This window comes from Microcebus murinus, chromosome 18 (assembly GCF_040939455.1).
Source record: "Microcebus murinus isolate Inina chromosome 18, M.murinus_Inina_mat1.0, whole genome shotgun sequence".
In the NCBI taxonomy this organism is placed as follows: Eukaryota; Metazoa; Chordata; class Mammalia; order Primates; family Cheirogaleidae; genus Microcebus; species Microcebus murinus.
In genome coordinates, this window is record NC_134121.1 from 59,605,316 (window position 1) to 59,631,394 (window position 26,079).

General features: G+C 37.1%; 1 protein-coding gene across 17 annotated transcripts in view; it reads left to right on the forward strand.

The window, feature by feature from the left end:
• The window catches only part of TNRC6C (trinucleotide repeat containing adaptor 6C), a 129,546-nt gene that overhangs the window by 1,650 nt on the left and 101,817 nt on the right, over positions 1-26,079 (forward strand). Inside the window, exons 1-2 of one of the 17 annotated variants that reach the window (XM_075994800.1) lie at positions 1-2,015; positions 9,213-26,079. The exon at positions 9,213-26,079 is cut by the window's right edge and continues 2,684 nt beyond it. The exons of 13 other annotated variants lie outside the window; for them this stretch is intronic. The gene's annotated coding sequence lies outside the window, so the exon portion shown is untranslated. 3 more of the 17 variants (XM_075994801.1, XM_075994798.1, XM_075994799.1) reach the window with 3 other exon arrangements.

Sequence of the window (26,079 nt, forward strand, 5' to 3'; positions counted from 1 at the left end):
TTTTGTTTTTTTGTTGTTTTTTTTTCCCCCGTGTATCTGGTGTTCACGCTGATGTACTTGGGCCAGTGTGAGTAGCCGGTTTGTGACTGTGCCTGAGAAGGTGGCGCGTCTCCGAATGCAGCTAGACCGCGCACGAGGCTTACTCTGTGCAAGTTGTCGCCTGCATTTAGACTTGAATAACTGTGCGAATGAGGTGACACGCTGGAAACGTGGCTTGAGCGACTTCAGAAGGCGGTGGTGGCCAGTGTGAAATGTGGAGCGGGTGCTGACAGTTACATTCACGGGTTCCAGACTTCCCTCGGTGCTAGGTGAAAGAATAAATGATAAGGCTTGGCCCCAGGCCAGATGAACTTGGTTGGTAGAGGGCACCTTGAAGAATTTTACATTATTCCAGAACAACAGAGGTGGTGATAATCTTTGAACGTTTTTCAGTATGGCACCTCCAGGATGCTTTGTTGGGAAAAATAATGCAAAATGAGGTTTTTAAGTTGACTAGTTTAGTTATATTATCTGAATTAATTTTTTTGTTTGTGTTTACAAAACAAAGTAATGGTGTGAATAGTTGTAACTTTGTTTCCTGATGGTAAGAAGTTTTTGTTTTTTTTTTTCCTACAGAAAGTTTTCAATATTTTCATAAGAATAGAGAATCTTAGAATCTGTTTTTCTTTCACACATTGGGTCTGGAGAAATTAATAGTTCAGAAAATGGTAACAGTAGAATATAAATATACATAGACTTAGTTTTATTATAAGGATCTGATTTTAACTCTGTACTCCTATGCTTCTTGTCCAAACCAAAGACCTTGCTTTTACCTTGGTTTTACTATTAAGGTATGAAATTAAATAAGGTTGACACTGAGATTGTCATAAAGTTTAATCTTAATAATTTTGCTTTGGAATCTGGCATTTAAATATTCTGGTAGCAACCTAGAGTATATGTATATGTTGATTTTAGATTTTCCTCCTTATGATGTTTATTGTCATTTTTTTCAAGTAGGATACGTTTTAACACTTTAACAAAGATTATTTTGTAACAGATTTGTATTTATACTTAGTTGGCTCAGGAATTTTGGAATAAATAGTTGCCATTAGGATGATGATTGTGAAGGGAAAATGGGATGAATTGTTTCATTTGACATTCAGTGATTAAAAAATAAGTCATTTGGGGATTGTATGAAATTTTAAATTATAGTATTTCTCACCATCACCACCTTTTTGTTAAACAGCCAGCTTTACTCATAAATTTGTGCTTTTCCAAATGCTTTCATCTGTCCCACTTCCAAAACCAAGCCAGAGGAGGCGGTCAGTGCTGGAGCAAGACAGCCTTTTTCCTTAGTGAAGAGAGCTTTCAGTTAGAAAGAAATGAAAGATAAAATTCCTGCAGTATTGGCTGAGAATGGGGTATATGCATTACCTCCCAACTCCAAGTGAGAGGATGAGGTCCTGAATGTAAACTTATTCTTGCTCAACCCAGGAAAGTGAGGCCAACTTGACATTTTAAAAAAGACTACTAGTGGAAGTCAGTTTATTTATCCACTATTTGATTTGAGTATATAGAGTCTTTGGCATCATATAAGTTCCCTAACAACTTACCTTTTAAGGCCAAAGAATCAATTTAAAGGCTGTTTTGGGGTCTTTGGGGCCTTCTCCAGTAGGAATTGGATTCATTAGATTGCATGCTTATTTTTTAAATTACTATTTACCACTCAGTCAGAGTTTATTGTGCTAAGGGGATATTTGAGATTTTCTAAGAAAGACAATAGATTGGCAGTGAAGTTTAGGCTATTCCATATATCCAAATAACACAGGAGACAATTAAGATTTGGGGATGCAGGAAGCAAAAATTACTTTGCCAGAGCAGCTGAAGCCCATGGGAAAGGCATGAGAAACAGAGAGGAGACCAGGGACAGATTTATAGATGCCCTTGGAATGGGAGAAGGGTAGGCTGAGGGAGCAGGAGATGGAGGCCTGAACCAGCAGACTGTGAAAGGTTCCACATAAGCAGTGAAGAACCAGGTACCTTTGTTTTTATCTCTTTTGTTTTGTTTTGATTGAAATTGTTTTGGGTTCTTTCTCATGATTTTCAGACAAATGAGTTTTCCCCCTCCAGCTCTGTCTCAGAGGGTCTTCCCGTGTTTTATGTGAGCAGTAAGGAAATCTTGTGAAGAGTGTTGGTGACTCAGTCTCTAGGTTCCCTTGTGTGGTAACTGGATTCACAGTGAAGGTGACTGGATTTTAGTTGCTTAATTAAGATACTTAACATCTTAATAATTTTGTTTGGAGATGCCATAGATTTGAGTAGGGAAAGCAAAATGTCAAGAACTGGCTAATATTTTGGGGAGTAGATTTTATGGGGTTGTGCTATAAGCCATTCTAATTATGACTATCTAAATTTTTAGAGATGAGCTTCTAAATAATTGTTCAGTCATGAGGAGAGCATTCTTTACAAAATGATATGCAATAAACTTTCTTTAAATAGACTTTAATGCAATAGAGATGCATTATAAATTTTCAGCTTATACACAACTTTTCAAGAATATAATTACTTAAAAATATAAAGGTTACTTGTCAGAAATAACTATATAACCTTGTGTAAGGGAGTGGGTAGGTGATAATGAAACCAAGGAATGCATAATTCTTGCCCAGTGAACTTGTTTGAATAACTCAATTAAAATAATCGTGCAAGTTTTCTGTTGTACAGTTATGCATCTGAACTGTTAACTTATTAAATGAAAATTAGAATATATATTTTTTAATTCTCCAATGAGGATATAAAAAGGTTTTACATGTTAAAAACATGGTGAAAATCCATACCCTTTGTGCCATTTTTGGAGTTTTACTAAAAATGAATTCTTTTCTTGATGTCAGATGTTCTCAGAGACTGAAGAAACTATTGCAGGGATGGAGAGCTGTTTGTTAAACATGCATTCTTCCTCTGTAGCCCTCAACAGACTATAGAGCTGTGTGCAGAGCTAGACAATCTGGGCATCCAGCCATAAAACATCACTGCTGCAGCACAGATAGTTGTTCGCACTCTCCTGAGCCCTCCGTGGTGGCAAACCACAGCAGAAGGAATGGCCTTGGGAAAGCAGCATTCACTGCTGTTTTGAACTCTTAATATTCTCTGTGTCTCTCTGAGTTGCAGCTGTGCCTTGGGACTTTGTTTCTAAAATATAGTAATGATTAAGGATGGGCAAGAATGTATGTCTGCTTATATATGAATATATGGCCCTCTTGTCAGCCAGTGGATTTGAATATAAGGAGTATAGTGTCTGTCCCACTGTCTCCCTCTTTATTTGCCTTTTTGTTACAACATTTTTCTGTTGAAGAACAACCTGTCTGGAGACACTTCTGATCACCAGGCCACTAGGCCACACAGAGTGCATGTGGCCCAGGAAGTCACCTGGAATCTGTCATCTAGAGAGCTGGTGGGATAGATTGGTCTGACATGGCTAAGTTTCTACTTTACTTTCCTCATAAACCTCTTTAACACAAGTTTTTAAATTTTTCACACAGAAATGAAATAGTGTACATCAGCTCAGCATCGTTATAAGCTTATATGTTTTCTGTGACCAATATCCATTGTATAGATCCAGGTGATCCCCTGTAGTCCTCCAGAATACAGACACCTGAACAGGTCTTTTCTCTTTAATCTGAAGACCTCCTCTGTTTTCCTTCAGACTATTTTAGAAATTAACAGTCTTATGTCTTTGTCACATCCTTCCTCGGAAGGCCTGAACTGCAAACCTACCATATCTCAATATCAAGTCAATTAGATAACACCTATCTGCGATTGAGTCCTTTACTGACATGCAGATTGTCTTGATGTAACTGACTAGTGCCAAATGCACATTAGTGCCAAAGTGGTTATTGGGAGTGTGTGCTTTATTTGATTCATTTTATGTGTGCCATGTAGCTTATTAAGAACAGGATCTCACAGCTAAAATCAGGTGTTCGATTGAGCCCAGCAAAGGTATTGTTTACTTATTATTCGCAAATATAATTTCTTTTTAATTACTTAATAAGCATGGAAAACCTAAGTTAAAATAACAACCAGGAATTAAACTGAGATCTGAAATTGGGAAATGGCAACATAGGCACATTATCACCTCTCTAACCATTCTTGTTGTGAGAAGATGTTGACAACAGAGTTGTTCAGAAATTACAGTGGAGGAGATGTCAAATTACTCCTTGGATCACATTATATTTTTCTCACAGTACATGTGAAATATGAAATGCAGAGGGGAGGGGCCAAGTGTGTAGGTAGGGAATTTAACAGTCTTTGTTCTTCAGGAGGCTGTGGGCTGATGCACAGCGAGGGAAGAAGTGATGCATTTGTGGGACCAAATACATTTGGGTCACTGAGGATAATTGGGAATTGTGAGTTGGGGGTGGGAGAGTTTAGAAAGCATCTTCTCAGGTAACCAGATCTCCATTTAAAAATAATCTTTGAGCATTTACTTTGTGATAGTATGCCAAGGACATGAGTATTATCTTATTTAATCCTCACAACAGTCCTGCAGAGTGGTTGCTTTTATTATTACCATTTTATAGATAGACGAGCAGAGGCACAAAGAAAGAAGTAATTTCCACAATATCTGCAGCTTATAGGAATTGAAGCCAAAATTTAAACTCAAACATACACTTCAACGCCATCACATGTGGAAATAGCTTGGATTATTTTAATGGCTTCTTAATTAGTCTCTCCTTTTGATCTGTTTCCCACTGATCCAGCTGCCAATATTAACTGAATGTGTTCTGAGCATTTTATGTATATTAATTCATCCATTCCTCAACAGCAACTTTTGTAGGTTAGGTACCATTGTGTTCATTTTATAGATGAGGAGTAATAGATGATGGAGGTTGAATAATTTGTCCAAAGTCAGAGCCTTAATAAATGTGTCTAGGGCCTCTGATGCCAGCACCTGAGCTCTTTGTCATTCCATCGTACTGTCTTCCAAAGCCCAAGCCTGATCACGTCATTCTTACGCAAAAACTTTATGCTTGCCCTGTTCATTGGCCACAGTGAAGGAGACTGGCTTTTCCCTCCCCTCCCAGAGCTATCACACTAGTGGTAGAGAGAGACACAAAACAGGCTGTTTAAAAAAGAGAGATAGCAATAAATGTTGTGAAGAAAGCCACATGCACATATTTAACCCTTTGCATTTGGATGTCAAGTGTGGATAATGTCGAGTGGATAATGAGAAAAAAGCGAGTGCAAAGAGTTAAAAGTTAATAAAAATCGAAGGTAATATATGATTATATAGCCATATACCATATCTACTGTCTTCAGAATATATATCAAAATATTGGATGCTCTGAGAAGTCCAGCAGCAAAAGAAATATATTTACCTTTATCAGTCCAGTATTTCCCAAGCTTATGTGACCAGTGAACGTTGTTTTCCCTTCATACCACCTTTTATTTCAATGGGACAGACTTTGGAAAGTGCAAAAATAAATAGTGCCCAGTCATTCAGGTAAGAGAAGAGGCATGTGGGTTGGAGTGGTCAAGCAAGACTTCACTTAAAATGGGTTCTGAAAGATTGGTAGAATTTGCTTGGATGGAAGGAATAGTCTACAAGGAGAGATGAATGGGGGAACATTTTGTAAAGTGTGTAACTTAATAGCTGGGACATAGTTGGGACTTGACGTATTTATTGAATAAATGAGCACTGAGGCCTAGCTGTAAGTGGAGGTGTTGTGTTGGCAGTAAGGTTTAGGGGCTTTATCGGGTAGAACCGTGATTCTTTGGCTTATTAGGAACAATTGATGGTTGTTGAGGGTCATGACATGAACCAAATGGTAGATTAGAAACTTCCTTGAGCAGAAATATGGCGTTACAACGGGCTGTTGTAGTTGTCTGTGTAAGGTGATGCAAGCCTGGAGGAGCATACTGATAGGTCAAACTGAAAAGGTAACAGGAAGAATCAGCAGGACAGAATGATACTTACTTGCTGCTCCTCCTAGAATGCCAGAGAGGCTTTGTTAAAATGTTTCATCAAATATATACACTGTGTCCTTCTTAGAGGCTGATGGGGAAAGTGATACATAGATAACAGTTTTAGGAAAGTTTATTGTATGAGGTTGTGATCTGGGGTAGAGATTTGACTCACGGTGTAAATCCAAGTATGTAATGAGTCCTGTAATAATAGGGTTCTGCTGTTAATTATGGTGAATACTGTCATTAAAATTGAATTTTCTTAGTATCATACCCATAAAAAATTCTTAATTCAGACTTTATGTAACAGTCCCAGATATATTGTAAACTTTATGGATATGGGTATTGACAGAAAAGTCTTCAAAGTTTCAAAGAAACGTAAGATCCAATTATAATGTACATAGTACAGTAGTGTTAGTTATAGTTGTGTTGAAGTTACTAGAACTTTAATGGATTCCTTAAACTTAAAGAATAACTGATTATTTTTCACTCCTGCAGAGTGGAGTGGGTGGACTTTAAAACAAATAAAAATATTTTTTGTTTTACCATAGTCAGGTACAAAGAATCTTAGCCACTGTTGTACTTTTGTATATATTATGGTTTTGTATTTAAGCATTATTATTTATTCTTTCCTATTCAATTTACAGTTTAAAATCTCAGCATAGTCCATTGCAGATTAGTGCTTTGCAAAAAAAGTTTATTATTTTGATTTCTTTTTTCCCCCATGCCCCAGACACAGTCTTGCTCTGTCATCCTGGGTAGAGTGCAGTGGTGTTGTCATAGCTCACTGCAACCTCAGACTCCTGGGTTCTAGTGATCCTCCTGCCTCTGCCTCCCAAGTAGCTGGGACTACAGATGCTGCCGTGACACCAGGCTAATTTTTCTATTTTTTGTAGAGACTCAGTCTCACTCTTGCTCAGGCTGGTCTTGAACTCCTGACCTCAAGCAATCCTCTTGCCTAAGCCTCCCAGTGAGCCACTGCAGCAACCCATTTCTTTAGATTTGAGTTATTTGTTAGCAAGGATCTCAACGTGTTCATCTCTGTAATTTCTAAAATATCTGTAGTATTTTGTAGAAATTAAGGTTAAAACATTCAGTTTTATTTTGAGCCGTCTATTTCTTCAGAAATGTTGCTTCCACATATCAGGAGGGGGAAAGAGAGCATTGATAACTGAACACTTTTCTCCCATATTCAGTCTTTTAGTTTAATAAACAACAGTATCTTCAGCTAGTCAGCCCAGCATGACTGCTGCATCTACAGATTTGATGGGAGTTAGGAGCGTGAGTCCATCTTAACAGTTGTCATGATCGGGGCTCCTTATGCTGCCTTTTCTTGTGGGTACCTGTACGGATGGGCGGTTCCTTTTCTTAAGGCCCTGGGGCACTGCTAGTAAGTGCCGCTGGTCAAATTGTGAAGAAATAATATGTGACATTTCTTATAGACATTAAAAATGTAGGTACAATAGAAAAATTACAAAAATAATTCCTGGTTTGTCTTTCATAGATTTGATGACAATCTTTAGATACTACTAGCCTATTGGAAAAATGAGTGTTATGACTGATGGGATCCTTCCAGCCAAGCCAGACTGTCTGCTTAGCACACACTAAACTTACTATTCTCTTCTCCTTTGGGGGGACTCTGTGGAAATAATATAATTTTTAAAAGATATTGCCAGTATTGTCTTTCTTGAAATCAGTTTATGTTTACTCATAAGTTAAGTACTCCTTTAAACAAAAATTTGAGATATAATTATATAAATAGCTTACAGACATATTAACCTCAAATGGCAAAATTTTGATTACATAGATCCTAAGTCCTATGAAAATGATTTCTTCTCTTTAACTTGTGATTTTCCAGCTAAATCTTAAATTAGTGAGCATCCGTTTCAGAATTCTGCCTTCAGGACCACTCAAAATAACTTCTCATCATGTTCACAGTGGCTCCTGTCTGTAATTCTAGCACTTTGGGGGGCCAAAGCAGGAGGATTGCTTGAGCCCAGGAGTTTGAGACTAGCTTGAGCAATATAGCAAGACCTCATATTTACAAAAAATAGAAAAATTACCCAGGTGTGATGGTGTACCCCTGTAGTCCCAGCTACTTGGGAGGCTGAGGCAGGAGGGTCACGTAAGCCCAGGAATTTGAGGCTGCTGTGAGCTATGATGATGCCACTGCACTCTAGCCCAGGTGACAGAGCAGGGCCCTGTCTCAAAAAAAGTTCTCATTATTTTCCCTTGTTTTTTATTTATCTTTCACACAGTTTCCCTTTTTTTTTTTTTTTTTTTTTTTTTTTTCATTTGCCCTCCTGAAACTTTGCACTTAAGAGATGGGAGTAAAGGCCTGGTTTAGACAATAGGGTGAACAGTCTGCTTTCTTTCTATGTACTGTGTTACTAAGCCTGTTAGCACTGAAGATACCAACTTCATAGTGACAGTAGTTTATGAAATGCTTTTCATGTGCCAAATACAGAGCACTTAATATATTATTTCATTTATTCTCCTCGATAGATGAGAAAGCTGAGGCACCTTGAAGTCAGGCTGCGTGATTCCAGTGGCTGTGCTCCTAGCTGCTCTGTTGTACCACCTCATTAGACAGACCAAGTGATTTTCAGTATCTTTAGAAATCTGAGAGATCTTTGGGGCCCCAAATTGGTCTGTGGCATCTGACCTATTAATAATAAAAAAAAAATTATCAAATGTTACATGTGTCTAATGGGCTGGAAGTTCACAGCCCCAGATAGTATCACTTTGGGCTCTAAAAATGTAAAAGAAAACTAACTTTGTGTGTTTATAAGAATTATTTATATTTGAAAATCCTGCTATAAATTTTCTTTTCTCTCTGATATCTAACTCTAGTATCTAGAAGGCAGTTTAGGGGGCAGTATGCCTGTGAGAGAAACATATAGATCTCATGGATTGCTTTTTTTTTCCTTTGCCACTGCAGTAAGTTTTTCTTGGAGCATTATTTGAAAATAACCATTACTGAAAAATTTAAGCCCATATAAAGGGATTCTAGTTTTGATCCAAATTGTAAAAAGTAGGGAAGACATTTCTGTAAAAATCTGTGTCACCTTGAAACTAGAATGCCTTAGTTAAGAGAGTAAGCTAGAAGTAGCTTCCTTTGATATATAAGAGCAGCAATATGAATGGGTGATAACTGTCTTCTATCTAATTCAGCTACTTCCTATTTAATCTCAAGTGTCAGTTGGAAAGCAATTTCTCTCACTTGACCTATTTTTCTTCTGCATTATATCTTTCTTCCGGTTCCTCAACACAAGAAGTTTGAAGGAATGGAGTGTTGTAAACCCTTAAAGACTTATAAGGTAAGGAGATTCAGACACCTGGTTTGGGATAAGCATATTGTCTTTTGTTTCATTATTTGGCTATCTGGTTGGAAGGCTAACAATTTGGCTTCTTTACTTTGGTATCATAGTTTTCAGAAGAAATACATGTTAAATGACTGAGACTGGTAGAGAGGCATATGGATGTAGAAAAATAGGTGGGAGGGAGTAAAGCTTTTTAATAACAAGGACAATTTAATTTAAGAATGTTGTAATTTTCTTAAGTATATATGTAATGAGCCTAACATTAATATGTCCATATTGTAAAATGTCTGAGACCTAGGTCTCTTGAAGTTATCCCCTAAATTAATCTATTAGTGCTGCCATTAATGCATCCACTAGTCACAGGTATCATATGGTAACATTTATTTCTCATCCTTGGATTATAGAATGTTTGAATTGGCTTCTGTCCTTGCCAGATCAAATTCTAAATTTCTCAAAATACCTAACGTCAAACCAATCTTCTTTATGAAGACTTCTCTAACTTCATTCATGGTAAACTTTCTCTTTGCTCACTCTTTGGTTGATGTCATTCAGTCCTGTGACTTTACCACATCTTCACTTGAGGACTCCTCAGTTTATATCACCAGCCTGGGCATTTGCCTGTCCAGTTGTCTGCTCCACGTCTCCACGTGGCTGTTCAGTGGGCATTTCCACTTACCGGGTCCAGAACTGGACTCCTGTTCTTCTCTCCACATCTGCTCTGCTTGCACTCCCCTGCCCCTTGGCTCAGGGTGCCACCATCTTTCTAGTTGTTCCAGTCAAAAATGTGGGAATCCCTATGACTCCCCTCTTTTCTCTCCATGTATGGTCCATCCGAAATTAAATGAGATTTCTAAATAAGTCATAGGTCAAGGAAAATAGTACAAAGGAAAATTAGAAAATATTTTAACTGAATAAAAGAAAGCAACATATTAAAATTTATGTGATGCTAACCATACAAGGAGGGAAATTTATAGCTTTAAATGTCTGTATCAGAAAAGGAGAATGTTCTCAAACTGTGGTAACTTAAGCTTCCACTTTATGAATCCAGAAAGTGAAGAACAAACTAGACTGATAGCAAGAAGAAAAAAGAAAGAAAGTAAAGATTTGAGTGGAAATGAATGAAATAGAAACATAAAAATGGTGGAGAAGATTAATAAAACCAAAAGCTGGTTAATTGTAAAAATCAACAAAATTGACAAACTTATAGCTAGACTAACCAAGAGAAAAGCAGAGAAGGCACCAATTACCAAAATCAAGAATGAAAGAAGTGACATGACTACTGATATTATAGAAATTAAAGTAGGTACTATAGACAACTTTATGCCAACAAATTAGACAATTTAGATGAACTATACAAATTTCTAGAAATAGACAATTTACCAAAACTGACTCAAGAATAGAAAATCTGGGTGGACATATAACAAGTAAAGAAATTGGATTAGTAATTTAAAATCTTCCCACAAAGAAAATATAGGTCATCTTATCTTCATGAGTAAATTCTGTCAAACATATAAAAAATTAATACCAAGTAGGATTTATTCCAGGACTGCAAGATGGGGTTAACATCCTAAATCAATTAATATAATACATCATATTAATAGAATAAAGAACAAAACCACAAGATCATCTCAGTAGATGCACAGAAAGCATTTGACAAAATCTAGCACCCATTCATAATAAAAACTTTCAGCATATTGGGTATAGAAGGGAACTTCTTCAACTTGATAAAAGGCATATTTGGAACATATATGAAACACAATAAATTAACATCATATTTAAGAGAATGACTGAATGCTTTCTCTCTAAAATTGGTAACAAAACAAGAAGCTCACTTCTATTTAGCATTGAACAGGAGATTTTAGCCTGTGCAGTCAGGTAAAAAAAAAAAAAAAGTATTAAAAGGTATTTAGATTAAGAAGGAAGAAGTAGGCCGGGCATGGTGGCTCACGCCTGTAATCCTAGCACTCTGGGAGGCTGAGGCAGGCAGATTGCTCAAGGTCAGAAGTTCGAAACCAGCCTGAGCAAGAGCAAGACCTCGTCTCTACTATAAATAAAAAAGAAATTAATTGGCCAACTAATATACATAGAAAAAATTAGCCAGGCATGGTAGTGCATGCCTGTAGTCCCAGCTACTAGGGAGGCTGAGGCAGGAGGATCACTTGAGCCCAGGAGTTTGAGGTTGCTGTGAGCTACCCTGATGCCACGGCACTCACTCTAGCCTGGCAACAGAGTGAGACTCTGTCTCAAAAAAAAAGAAGGAAGAAGTAAAATTGTCCTTATCCACAAATGACATGATCCTGTATGTAGAAAACCCTTAAGAATCCACAAAAAGAAAGTTACTAGAACTAGTAAACAAGTTCAGCTAGGTCACAGAATACAAGATCAATATTCAGAAATGATTTGCATTTCTATATGCTAGCAGTAAACAATTTGAAGATGAAATTAAGAGAACTATTCATTGACTATAGTATCAAAAGGAATTACATCCTTTGGGATAAATTTAACAAAAGAAATGAAAGACATTTACACTGAAAACATTGCTGAGATAAATTAAAGGGGATCAAAATAACTGGAGTGGCATTCCATGTTGGTGGATGGGAAGACTGAATATTGTTAATATGGCAATTCTTCCTAAATTGATCTGTATATTTGATGTATCCCTATCAGAATTCCAGAAGGCTTTTGTTACAGAAATTAACAAGCTGATTCTAAAATTTATATGGACATACAAAAGACTTAGAAGACAAAATAATTTTGGTAAATAACAGATTTAAAGAAAGGACTTAAAATTGCTAATTTAAGAACATACTATAAAACTAAATTAAGACAGTGTAGTACTGGCATAAGGACAAACGTATAGACAAATGAGTGTTCAGAAATAAAACTTAACGTTTATTGGTGAATTAGTTTTTGACAAAGGTGCAAGGCATCTGGGAAAGGATGATCATTTTCACACATGATGCTGAGACAGATAGATACCCATATGCAAAAAAGATGAGTTAGACTCTTACCTCATGCCGTGTATGAAAATTAACTTAAAATGGATCATAGACCTCAGTGGAAGAACTGAAAGTATATACAACCTTTAGGGAAAAAGTAGGAGAAAATCTTCATGACTTTTGGTTAGACAAAGAATTCTTAGGTGCAACACCAAAGGCACGATCCATAAATGAAAAAAGTTGATAAATTGGACTCCACACACACACACACACAAACTTTGTGCTTCAAAAGATACCATTAAGAAAATAAAAAGACAAAACACAGACTGGAAGAAAATATTTGCAAATCATAGCTGATAAAGGACTTGTGTTCAGAATCTATCAAGAACTCTTATAACTCAATAAAATGACAAAGTACCTAATTTAAAAATGGACAAAGCATTTCAATAGACATTTCACCAAAGAAGATATACAAATGACTAATAAGCATATAAGATGCTCAACATCATTAGACATTAGGGAAATGAAAATTAAAACCACAGTGATACCTCATCATACCTACAAGAATGGCTGCAATCAAAAAGACAGTAATAACAAGGATGTGGAGAAATGGAAACCCTCATAATTGCTGGTGGGAATTCCTTGGGGTAGCTGCTTTGGAATACAATTTGGGAGTTTCCCAAAAAGTTAAACATAAATTTAGCATACAAACCAGAAGTTCCTCTGCTCTTTAACCCAAGACAAATAAACAGGTAGCCACACAAAAACCTGAACATCTATGTTACCCATAATAGCCAATAACTGAAAACAATCCAAATGACCACCATCTGATGAATGGATAAATGACATGTGGTACGTCCATACAATGGAATATTATTCAGTAATAAAAAGAATGAAGCACAGATACATGCTAGAACATGGATGAACCTCAAAAACATTATACTAAGTGAAAGAAGCCAGATTTCTTTTATGCTGTATTTATTTCCAGAAAGGGCAAATCTACAAGAACCAAAAGTATATTTGTGGTTGTCTGGGACTGAGGATGAGAACGAGGACTGGCTGCAAATGGGCACAGGGATTTTTGGGGGGTTAATGAAAATATTCTAAAACTAGATTATGATTATGGTTACATAACCATGGAAATTTACTATACATCTTTTTTTTTTTTTTTTTTGAGACAGAGTCTCACTTTGTTGCCCAGGCTAGAGTGAGTGCCGTGGCGTCAGCCTGGCTCACAGCAACCTCAATCTCCTGGGCTCAGCGATCCTACTGCCTCAGCCTCCCGAGTAGCTGGGACTACAGGCATGTGCCACCATGCCCGGCTAATTTTTTGTATATATATTTTTAGTTGGTCAATTAATTTCTTTCTATTTTTGGTAGAGACGGGGTCTCGCTCAGGCTGGTTTCGAACTCCTGACCTTGAGCAATCCGCCCGCCTCGGCCTCCCAAAGTGCTAGGATTACAGGCGTGAGCCACCGCGCCCGGCCTATACATCTTTTTTTATGAGAGGAAAAAAAGCCAGCCTATATCTTAAGGCTCTGATGCATGTTAAAATGTATACACTTCTTATCAGACATTTGAATCTCATTTTTTATTAAAATATTTGGGGGTTTTTGTATGTTTTTGGTTTTATTTTTGGGTTTATATTACCATTGTTGTTTAATGTTCTGTATAGTCAAGATGGTGTAATGGATTAGCTCCAACATTATTATTGATAAACTTTTTATCTTGTTTATCTGCTGTGTTTCCAAGAGTCAATCTTAACTAACTTAAACTATTTAAAATTCCCAGTTCTATAGAGTTTACAGAGGAGAAAACCAAGACCTAAAGAGGTAGTAGGACTTGCCTAAGATCAGAGAGTTCTGGGTGCAAACCCAGGTCTTGCAGAAAACGAGTTTTGTGCCTTTTGGCATAGGTAAATGATTAGAGGAAAAGACAATTTGTGAAACAGATTAGCAAGCACATGTATCTTTAAAATTCATCTTGCCAGTAATCAAAGAAAGACAAATTAAAGTAACCAGAATTTTTTTTAAAAACTACTCCGTTGACTAAATTTAAGTATGATGCAAAGGAGGATGAAAAAAAGTTCCTCCACTCATCTCTTGCTGTCAGTGAAAACAGGAATAAACACCTTCAGGTGGTGAAGATAATAATACATATCAAAGGAATCAAATATCTTATTACCCTTGAGGGGGTTATTTTTTTAGCCCCTGTATTAAGAATTTTTTTCTGGCATACACTGAACTGTACATATTAATATTTAAAGTACACCATTCAGTGAACTTCCATACACGTATATATGGGTGAAACCATCACTACAATCAAGACAATGAGCATAAGTTTGAGGTATGTTGGTGGGAAGCTGGGAAGCTTTATACTGGAGGGGAGAAGAAACAAAGTTTCTGAAACTGAGCAACCATTGGAAAGATGGTGGTGTAGGAAATGGAGATGCCTCCCTTACAAGCAAAAGATGGGGGATAGAGATTGAATTTGTATTCTTTGTTAAGACTATTAAGATTTGTTCTTGTGATGACCAGATTGTCAGTTTAATTTACTGTGTTTAACACAAAGAAGCCCCAGTCAAGGTTCTAGAAGTGCTTATATATTGTCTCTGGTGGCATTTAATGATCATAATATGATGAGGTTAGCTTCTTCATCCCTGAAGTCGTTTATTCAGGTAAAACTTTATTCAGTAAGGTCAGATACCTAAGAAATACACAGTCACTTGGTGAGTTTATAAATAAAGCTTGGTTTTTCCCTTCATTTTAGAGGTATGTTAAAGAAAAAAAACATAAAATGTTTAATGCATTGCTTCTTGGCATACAAATTGTATGAATCATTATTGAACAGGTTTCCGGATGACATCTATATCCTGACATTTAGGCTTTCTAACCTTTATCATGGTTACATATGTATACATTTTCTTTCTTCTGTTAGATTGCAAACTCCCTGAAGTCAGGATTCATGTTTAATTCATCTTTTCATAAAACTTAGCTTACTGACTTATACATAGTAGGCATTCAGTAAATATTGCTTGGTTGATTGAATAACTAAATCTTCATATGTATTAGATTTCTGTACTGACTTCTATTGGTATCATCTCTCCCTTCAAAGTTCAATGAGATTCGGGGTGACGAGTAAAGTATGGTGAGCAATAATACCCTGTTTTCAGTTCCACTAAAATCTTCCCTAGATCCCTAATCTCCAGTAATTTTAAAGTTTTGGGTAATGAAAAGCAAATCCTTGTCTCAGAAACAGTAGATTTTTTTATGACATGGTGCAAAGCAAAAAGACAACTTTTTAGGTCAAAAGGAAACCAAGGTTTATTGAGCCCTAGCTTTGTGCCAAGACAGTATCTTTTTAAGTAGTCACAGATCCTTTTGAGAATCCAGAAAACCTAAATAAAACAAGGAAGAAATTTTAATTATAAAAGCATTTATCTCCAAAAAGTTTCTCCTTTTCAAACTTGCATACTTTTTAATATTTATTATGTAAATTGCCTCAGAACTTAAAAAAGAGGGATAACTATCCAGCATATTATGTGAAGCTGGCATAATTATGATACCAAAAACACACAAGAAAATGATACCCAAAAATCTGACTTTAGATTTTTGTCACATAAATATAACTGTGAGTCTCTTAAATAATTTATCGGAAAGCAGAATTCAGTGGCATTAATAATATTTCTTTAAAACCTCTTTCTAAAGAGAATTTGAGACAAATGCAGCAGAATATTAAAACAATAAAATGTTAAGACCAAGTAAGGTTTATCTTTGGAAGGCAAGGAACTCTGCCTTCCTACTGTAATATTCCATTACTGTAGTAGATCAAGTAAGAAAACTCATAAAACTCATTATCCTAGTTGCTACCTGGAAAGTCATACAGTAGGATTCAATATCCTTTTGGATTTCTGCTTCTGGCTGAGGCAGACGAGCTGTGTCAGACCAACCCTGCTGCCAAGAACTAAAAAAGCTTTGGTAGATGATACAAAGCAACTATTTGTAGGCTTTGGAAGCTACAAGGACATTGAGGACTTTGAAGGGCCAAGATCCCAGAGAGGACAGAGGTCTAAAGAGGCAGAATAAACATGTAGTACTGCATGACCCTTCAGAGGTGAGCTTAAAAGCTATAACTGAAAAGCTGAACAGAAAGCTGAGGTTAAGAAGCTGAGTAGAGTTTTCAGCACAAAAACTGAAGTTCAGAGATGAGGGGGAGGAAAAACCCTGGTAAACATCCCAGGCTTTTAGTTGAAATCCCCCCTCCAAAAAAAAAAAACCCTTAACTTTTCACCCCAAGTGTATGGTGAACCTAAAAATGATCCTGAAATCCAGCCCTCATAAAAACTAAAACTCAGTTTTGAATTAGCTGACATACAGATTAAAGTGATTCACCTGTACTCTTAAAGCCTTGTGAGAAGCAAAATGAATCGTCTCTAGAGGGATAGCATCATTCAGACCCTCAGATTATCTCCACATTTTTTCACATGCTAGCCTAACATTCAGTCAAAAACGAGGCATATAAAAAGAACTGGAAATTAAGGAAGAAGACTGGCAATATGGTCTCCCATAGGAGATCCAGATATTAGGGTTATCAGACTTGGACCTTAAAGTAATGTTGATTGGCCAGGCGTCAGGCCTGTGCCTGTAGTCCTAGCACTTTGGAAGGCCTGGGTGGGAGCATCGCTTGAGACCAGGAGTTCAAGACCAGCCTGAGCAACATAAACATAACAAGCCATTGTCTCTACAAAAAAAAAAAAAATAGAAAAATTATCTGGACATGGTGGCACATGCTTGTAGTCGCAGCTGCTTAGGAGATTGAGGCAGGAGGATCAATTGAGCCCACAATGAGACTATCATGATGCCACTGTACTCCAGCCTGGGCAACAGAGTGAGACCCTGTCACAGAAACAGAAAAAAAGTAATGTTGATTAGTATGTTTAAAAAAATAAATGACAAGGCCGAGCGCGGTGGCTCATGACTGTAATCCTAGCACTCTGGGAGGCCGAGGCGGGCGGATTGCTCAAGGTCAGGAGTTTGAAACCAGCCTGAGCAAGAGCGAGACCTCGTCTCTACTATAAATAAAAAAGAAATTAATTGGCCAACTAATATACATAGAAAAAATTAGCCGGGCATGGTGGCGCATGCCTGTAGTCCCAGCACTCGGGAGGCTGAGGCAGGAGGATCACTTGAGCCCAGGAGTTTGTGGTTGCTGTGAGCTATGCTGACTCCACGGCACTCACTCTAGCCTAGGCAACAAAGTGAGACTCTGTCTCAAAAAAAAAAAAAAAAAAAAAAAAGACAAATGGGGGATTTCAGCAGAAAACGAGAAACTATGAAAAAATATTAAATGGAAATTGTATGATTGAATAATACAATATAAGTTAACTATAGTTTACAATAATTTATTGTATATTTCAAAATAGCTAGAAGAGAATAAGTCAGATGTTTCTAGCATAAGACAAATATTTAAGGTGATGGGTATCCCAGTTATGCTGATTTGATCTTTAAAAATTATATGACTATTATCACATGTACCCTTAAAAATATGTACATCTATGTAGCAATTTTAAAAAAGAACATTTTTAAAAAGAAAAGTACAACTCTGGGAATTTAATAGGAGGGTGTAATAGAGTACTCAGAGATGAAAAAAGAATTGGTGACCTGAAAGATAGATCAGAAGAAAATATGTGTGCTGAAACACAGGGAGACAAAAGGATGGAAATGAAAAGGAAAACAAAAATACATGAGACAAATGGGACATTTTAAAAAGTGTAAAATACTTGTGATTGGAGTCTCAGAAAAGGAGAAAGAATAGATCAAAAGCAATATTTAAAGAGAGAGCAACTGAGAATCTTCTAAAACTAATGCAAACTGTCAAGCCACAGATTTAAGAATCACTGGAGACCTACACAGAATAAATACAAAACAAAAACAAGGGGGAAAAAGAGAGAGATTGCTAAAACAAAAGGGAGAAGTCAGCCAAAGGAAGAATACACATTACCTTCAAAGGAGCAATAATAACCACCGATGATCTGTGAAGAAATGGAAATCAGAAGACAATGGAATAGTATCTTCAAAAATGTTGCAAAAAAAAATAACTACCAGCCTAGAAATCTGTATGAAGCAAAAAAGTCTCTCAAAAATGAAGGTAAAGGGAAAATTATCCCAGATGGAGGTGTGGAGATAGGGGAAGGAATGAAGAGCACTGGAAAGGATAAACAGATAGATGTATAGTGATATTAACTGTATAAAACAGTAAAAATAATAAATGGCAACAGCAGCACGAAAAGCTAGAAGAGGATAAATATAGTTCAAATGTCCTAAGGTCTTTTAAATTTATATTAGACTTTAATGAGTCAGGGACACATGATGTGATATCTAGGGAAGTCGTTCTCAGCCATGTTTAATGAGAGAAACACATCCTAGTGCTCAAGGACAGGGATCAGCAGACTTCAGCCTGCAGGCCAAATCCAGCCTGCCACCTGTTTTAGTAAGTGACGTTTTACTGGGACACAACCATGCCATTAGTTTACATATGTCTATGGCTGCTTTCATGCCGCAACACCAGAATTGAGTACTTGCTACACAGACTGTGTGGCCCACAAAGCTCAAAATATTTACTGTCTAGTCCTTGATAGAAAAAGTTTGCCAGCCTCTAGATGTTGTATGCTGAATGTTTGTGTCCCCCCACCCCAAAATGTATATGTTGAAATTCTAACCTCCACTATAATGGTATTAGGAGGTGGGGCCTTTGGGAGGTATTTAGTTCATGGGAGTGAAGCCCTGGTGAATGGGATTAGTGCCCTTGTAAGAGGCACAAAAGAGCTTGCTGCTTTCTCTGTGCTCTCCACCACATGAGGACACCATATGGGAACACAGCATCTGCGAGCCAGGAAGAGGGCTCTCACCAGAACCTGACCATGCTGGCACCCTGATCTTAAGACTTCCTAGCCTCCAGAACTATGAGGAATGTTTGTTGTGTGAACTACCCAGTCTACGGTATTTTTGTAATAGCTGCCAGAACTAAGATATCATATGCTGAGTCATCCATTTATATTATGAATTAACTTGTTTGCATCTAGAATGATACTAGCTATGTATCATCCTTGTAAAAATTGAAAAAAAGTAATCACTCAATATTTTCTGCAGCACATAATTCTTCCATGGAACTAGAATTGAGAAAAACTACTCAAGGATAACCCCTAAAAGGATAGAAAGGGAATTTATAGCTGCAAAGCTAATAGAGGAGAGGGGAAATAGAATAGTAAAAACTACTTACTGTTTAAAATAAGACAAAGGAGAGAAAAAGGAATATAGACTAGGTGGGTTAAGTTTAAGTAGTGAGATGATCAATTTAAGTAATAACAGATAAAGTGGACTTTAAGGCAAGACACATCCCTAGAAATGAAAAAGGAAATTTTGTAATGAAAAATGAGTCAATCCAGTAAGACATACATGTATGCACCTAATAACATAGCTTCAAAATACAAAAAACAAAAATCAACAGAAACAAAAGGAGAAAAGAAATTCAAGATACCTGTTTCTTTTCTGAGATACAAATTGGGAAGAGCAGGATATTTGTTTAATATGACATAAATTCAAGACCAATTTCCATATTATACTTAATGGTAAAACCCTAAAAGAAGTCTCTCACTCTTATCATATTTAATAACCCACTCCGAGAATTTCTGTTTTGCATTACCAGCAACTTTGATCTCTCCTGGGATTTGGGGATTTTATTATTTTCCAAGTTGGGAATGTTTCTACCACAGGACACAGAATGGTTCCATTGAATTGAAAGATGAGGCTACCACCCATGTGGGGCTCTTTATCCCACGGAACCAGCAGGTAGAAAGGAGGTTGCCTGGAGTGCGTAATCCTCATTGCTAAGGGAAAATGGAGTGATGCTATGCAGTGGGAACAAGGAGGGCAGTGTAACTCAAGGAATTCTCTGGAGTGTCTCTGAGGACTCCTATGCACGGTGTTAAAGAGTGATCAACTGCAGTACCCCAAAAAAGGTCTATTGAGTCAGATCCTTCAGAAATGAAAATTTGTGTCATCCTGTCATGTGTCATGAGAGCCCTGACTAGCTGAGGCTCTGACTGAGGACAAAGGAAACGCAGGATGGATAGTGGAAGAAGAAAGTCAGAGACACCATCCGTGACCTCAGGACCAGTTACAAAAATGAGGATTGTAGTAACTTAGTGTATTTTTTTTTCTTGTTGCATCCGTAGGTTTATATGTATTAACTTTTCTTTATCTTCTTTCCTTTATTTTATATACAAATTATTGGAAGTTAACAGTTTGACTTTAGAGAACAGAATATTTAGCAGGACCATAACTGAATTGTAAGGAGCAGTTAATATAGCCAGTGGTGGTTAGGACTGTGTGACTCATTTTGGGGAGAAGGTGAGAATATCTTCTTGTATAGGAAGATAGCTGCATGTTGTTAGGTGGAAACAGTTGTTCTGATACTTACTATGTAAGTTCAAATGTGGGTAGAGGGTGCGTATGGAAGCCAAATAGCCAAAGGGATGGATGGACTGTGCCAATTATTGATTTGTTACTCAGTTCCAGTCTATGTGAATCCAAGTCCATCTATGTCCTGCGTTTGATGCTGGAGCTGGGCTGTAAACATTTCCCTTCGGCTCTCTGGCTTTATGTTAGGCTTTGTCGATAGAAAGCACTGAAGGCACAGTGTGAGGAGGAAGAGAGGGTAAAAGGGGCTTTGCTCCCTGCCTCCAGTGTGCTGATTTTTGGCGCAGCAGTCAGCAGACTGTCACCAGGGACAGTTGTGGGATTGAGGTGCTTATTTCCTGGTTGGCTGTCAGTAGAGTTCCTCTCAACTCCTAGAGGCCTCCTGCGTTCCCTGCCTTGCTTGTAGCCTCCGTCTTCCAGCCAGCAACTACGTGTTGAACCCTTCTTGTACTTTCAGCTTCTGACTTCCTCTGTCTCTAACTGCTAAACCCAGATTTAAAGCATTCATGTGATTTAGGTCAGGCCCACCTGGATAGTTTCCCTATCTTAAGATCAGCTGGTATGGAGTTTGAATTACATCTGCAAAGTCCCCCCAAATAGTTCTTAGATTCAGGTTTCATTGAGTAACTAGGGGAAGGTATGTGTATGCCAGGGGCCAGGAATCTTAGAATTCTCAGTACCAAAACGTGAAATAAAAATTAGAAGGGGAGAAGATGGTTGTTATTTATAGATGATATACTCAGAAAACCCAAGGTGATCAGCAGAAAAGTTATTTGATGCAATGTAAATAAATCAGCAACTTTGCTAGACATCTATCATCAATAACCATTTAGACAATACGTAGAATATTTGATCTAAAACATAACAATAAAATCATAAAATACCCAGAAATGAGCATAACATGTATAGGAAATAAATAGGAAGAAAATGATAATTTCACTGAAAGAGGAAAAAATAAAAGGAGAGATGTTCTCAAATAGGAAAATTAAATCCTGTAGAGCTTTCAGTTCAATTAATTTGTAGGCTTAAAGTAGTTCTATTTTTTAAAAACATAATATTTTTCTTTCAGAACATAAATGGTTGTAAATTTCATCTGGAAGTATAAAAAAATAATTTTTTAAAAAACCAGAGTAATGAAGGGAAACTAGTGGTAGCAGATAACCAAAATTTTATGAAACTGGAACAATTAAAATAGTATGGGCCTGGCAGAAGCATGTAGTTATCAGTGGAGCAGAATGGTCTTCAGCCCCATCTGTTATACATGAATTTGATATGTGAAGAGTCAGTGTCACAGCGAGTAGAGAAAGAAAGGGTCATTTTTTAGTCCTAGGGCACTAAATGACACCCAGCTTCCATTGCTACTTGATTAAAACAAAAAGTAAAGTAGATCCTAGTGTCTACCACATCTCAATAAACTTCAAATAAAATATCATCTGTGTAAAAGAAAAAAATTTAAGAAATCTAGAAAATAAAAATAGCATACTTGTAGTTTCTATGCATAAAAGTAAAATTATATGAAAGTGTTCTTTGGAGTTTTACTGGGATTTAAAACTTGTGAATGCCAAAAATAATTAAAAGACAAACCAAAAATGAGGGAAATGTTTACAGCAACAAACATGTATAAACTCTTATAAACTGGTAAACAAAAAGCCAAGAACCCAAGGGATGGGCCAGAATATATAAACAGGCAATTCACAGAAAATGAAATTCATGTGAGTTAACAAATATGGGTAAATGTGTTCATTAATAATCAAAAAATTAATTGTACTGTAGTCCCAGCTACTCGGGAGGCTGAGGCAGTAGGATCGCTGAGTCCCGGAGATTGAGGTTGCTGTGAGCCAGGCTGATGCCACAGCACTCACTCTACCCTGGGCAACAAAGTGAGACTCTGTCTCAAAAATAAATAAATAAATAAATAATTGTAAATTAAGGCCATTGAAATATTGTTTCTATCAGATTGGCAAAGATTAAAATTTATACTACTCAGTGCTTATGAAGGTGTGTTGAAATAAGCACACTTGTACTCAGCTAATAAAAATACAGATTATTAAAATGTTTTTGGATAACAGAGTGGTAATGTATTGAAATCTGAATTATACCCTTTTGTTTTAGAAAGTTTGCTTCTGGAGATCTCTCTTAAGACAATCACAAATACAGAACAAACTACAAACAAAGGTGATTAGTGATAAAAATAGTATAAAATGGAAACATCCAGCAGGGGAATTAAGTAAAATTATAGTGCATCTACACACTGAAAATATTATGTTGTCATTGAAAATTATGAGGTTTTTTTAATGTGAGGTTATGAGGTTATGAGGTTTTTTTAATACTTTGTTAAAAGTGAAAAAAGAATATAAAATTTTATATACAGAATAATTTTTCTAATGTTTAGAAAATTCCCTAAATTTATAAACAGTTCCTCCTTTTGCTTTTCTCTTTTTTCAGAGTCCAAAAAGGTTTGGTTGTACTTAGCATCTTCGCCACTAGGGGCTACTGTGTGTTTCAGACTGTAGAAACTTAGTGGGATTTGAAACTACGCAATTGCTTTTTCAGTGTTGATCATCATTCGTTGGGTGCTAAATGTTTAAATTCTGTCTCATGCACACATGCCTAGAAACAAATAACAGTTAATGGGGGAAATAACATTAATTTTCAAGGAAACATTTTACGATTTTACCTTAGAGATGCAAGGGTGTATAGATTTAAAATGTATAATAGGAGCTGTAATCTGAATCATCTTCATCTCAAGTAGTTGTGTTTACTGTAGTTTTCTAAAATTAAGGTCCATGGAGGCAGGGACTTAGAACATTGTGTGGCATATAGTACACTCAGTAAATAAGTAATTGAATGAAAGATTGAATTTCTGTCTTGTGGAAGTATCTGTAGCTATTAATAGAATTTACTAATATGTAGACCTCAGAACGTCTCTGTTTCTTGGAATTTGTGTCACTTAACACAGTGTTACTTTGTTGCCTTAAAGTGGCAGTTCTCAGCAGGGGAGGGGCCAGACCCTTTGGCAGCATTTGGAAATATGGAGGTGTGTTTAGGGATGTCATATGATTGGGGTTGGGCACTGTGGCATTCAGTGGATAGGAACAAGGATCCTAGCCGTCACTGTAGTGCCTGGACTAATCCCATGCATCCTTTGTGACTTTCAAATAGCTCTCTGGATATTTATGGAGGTGGAAAACTTGTTATTTAAGCTCAGAACCTATGTTACATGTATACAGTTTTTTTGTACTATTGTCATATATGCTGAATTTCCCAAGAAATCAGCTCTCATATAAATTCATGTAAGATTGGACTTTGTCTTGGGCTTTTTCAGTAGTTACTCATCATTTTGGAAATCTCCTCACTGATATCAGTGCCACTCATGGAATTGGAATTACAGTGCCAATTTTATTTCCTTCATAACACTTAAACTGAAATTAGCTTGTTTATTTACTTGAGTTTTTTGTTTACCTACTACAATGTAAACTCTGGATAATAGGAATCTTGTCACTGGATATCCTTATACCTAAAACAAAGTCTGACACATTGTGGCCAGTTATTAATAAATAAGTGGTGCATAAATGATGGATAGATGTTTAAATGAATGAATCATCCTTCATTTAAATGCTGAGGTCCCTTAAGCCTCCATCCCAGGCCCTCTTTTCTGTTTACTCTGAAACTCCATCCCTACCTAATCTCTGCTTTAACCCTAGCTTTGATTTCTGTCTCTACATTGACATCTCCCCAGGTTTTTCTCCAGCTTGGATCTTTCTTTTGAATTCCAGAATTATATATTCAGCTGCCATCTCCCATCCCTAGTTTAATGTCTTGAGTATCTCAAACTCAGCGTGTCCTTCTGGAGTGTTTATCTCAGTGAGCGATGCCATCGTACACTCAGTCACACTGGTGAGAAACCTCGGGTTCTTGACACCTTTGTCTCCCTTATGCCCGTATCCAGTTCATCACTGAGCCCTGTTCATTTTATCTCCTAAATAGTGTTCAGACCCTGCTTTGTATCCCCACATCCTCTACTGTTCCCCAGATCTAAACTACCAAGTCGTAACCCAAGTCTAAACTCTCTTAGACTGACAGCAGTAGCCTACTCATTGTTGTCCACTCTTCTTATAATCCATTCTCCACATAACAGCCAGAATGATCGCATGGAAACACAAATAAGATTGTTTGTTCTCTTGCTTAAAATTCTTCATTGGCTTCTGCTTTGGAAAAACTCCAAACCCTGTTTTTCCTCTGCTCTCACACCACAACAATCATCAATATAGAAAACGTCTGTGACGAAATGTGGGGGGTTTTCCCTACACACCAAGCAGCAGATAACAGCAGAGTGTCCTCTAATTCAAGGCTGACACTATCTACATAGAGATGGTGTCAGATCCCACAGGGTGAAGACTCAGTTCCCAAGACTTCCCCCCCCCCGACACACACACACACACACACACACACTAGTTGCAAGTGCAGGCTTCTAGGAATTCAAGTTGAGGTTCCCACAACCCCCTCTTTGTTTTCCATTAATTTGCCAGAGCAGCTCACAGAACTCAGGGAAATGCTCACATTTACCAGTTTGTTATGAAAGATATTGTGGCTGGGCATGGTGGTTCACACTTGTAGTCCCAGCACTTTGGGAGGCTGCAGTTGGAAGACTGCTTGAGGCCAGGAGCTCAAGCCCAGCCTGAGCAAAATAGCAAGACCATATCTCTACTAAAAATAGAAAAATTAGCCAGGCGTGGTGGTCCATGCCTGTAGTCCCTGCTACTTGTGAGGCTGAGGCAGGAGAATTGCTTCAGCCTGGGGATTTAAGGTTGTTGTGAGCTAGGCTGACACCACTGCACTCACAAGCTAAAGAGTGAGACCCTGTCTCAAAAAAAAAAAAAAAAAAAGAAAAAGAAAAAAGTTTCTGCCTAAAATCATTTTGGTCATACTCTATGGAGTCAAAGTCTGAGAGCTTAATTTGTGTATTGTTTGTTCAAGTAACACAAACTCAAATTTTGTATGTGTATCTGTTTTGTTTTGTATTTTAATTATCTATTTTTTATCCCTGTGTAGAGGTGGGTAGGCTATCCATTGGTTCCAGAGACTGTTAATTATCCCCTGAATGCATTCTCACCTTCTTCTTTTTGGAAGAATTTTTAGATGGGCACATCTAGGGACATTTTCCCCATCCTCGTTGTGTCTAGATATGGGCAAGTTCTGGTCAATTGTATGTGAACAGAAATAATCTGTAAACTTCCAGGGTATGAACCAAAAGGGAAATGATTTGCTCTCCAATTCCTCTTTTCCTTCCCCATAATAAATTTAAAAAACTTGGGTCTCTAAATGACTTCATGGAACAAGGATGCCTTGGCTAGCCTCTGGACTGTGGGAGAGAAACATCTGAAGGACATTGTATTTTGGGGT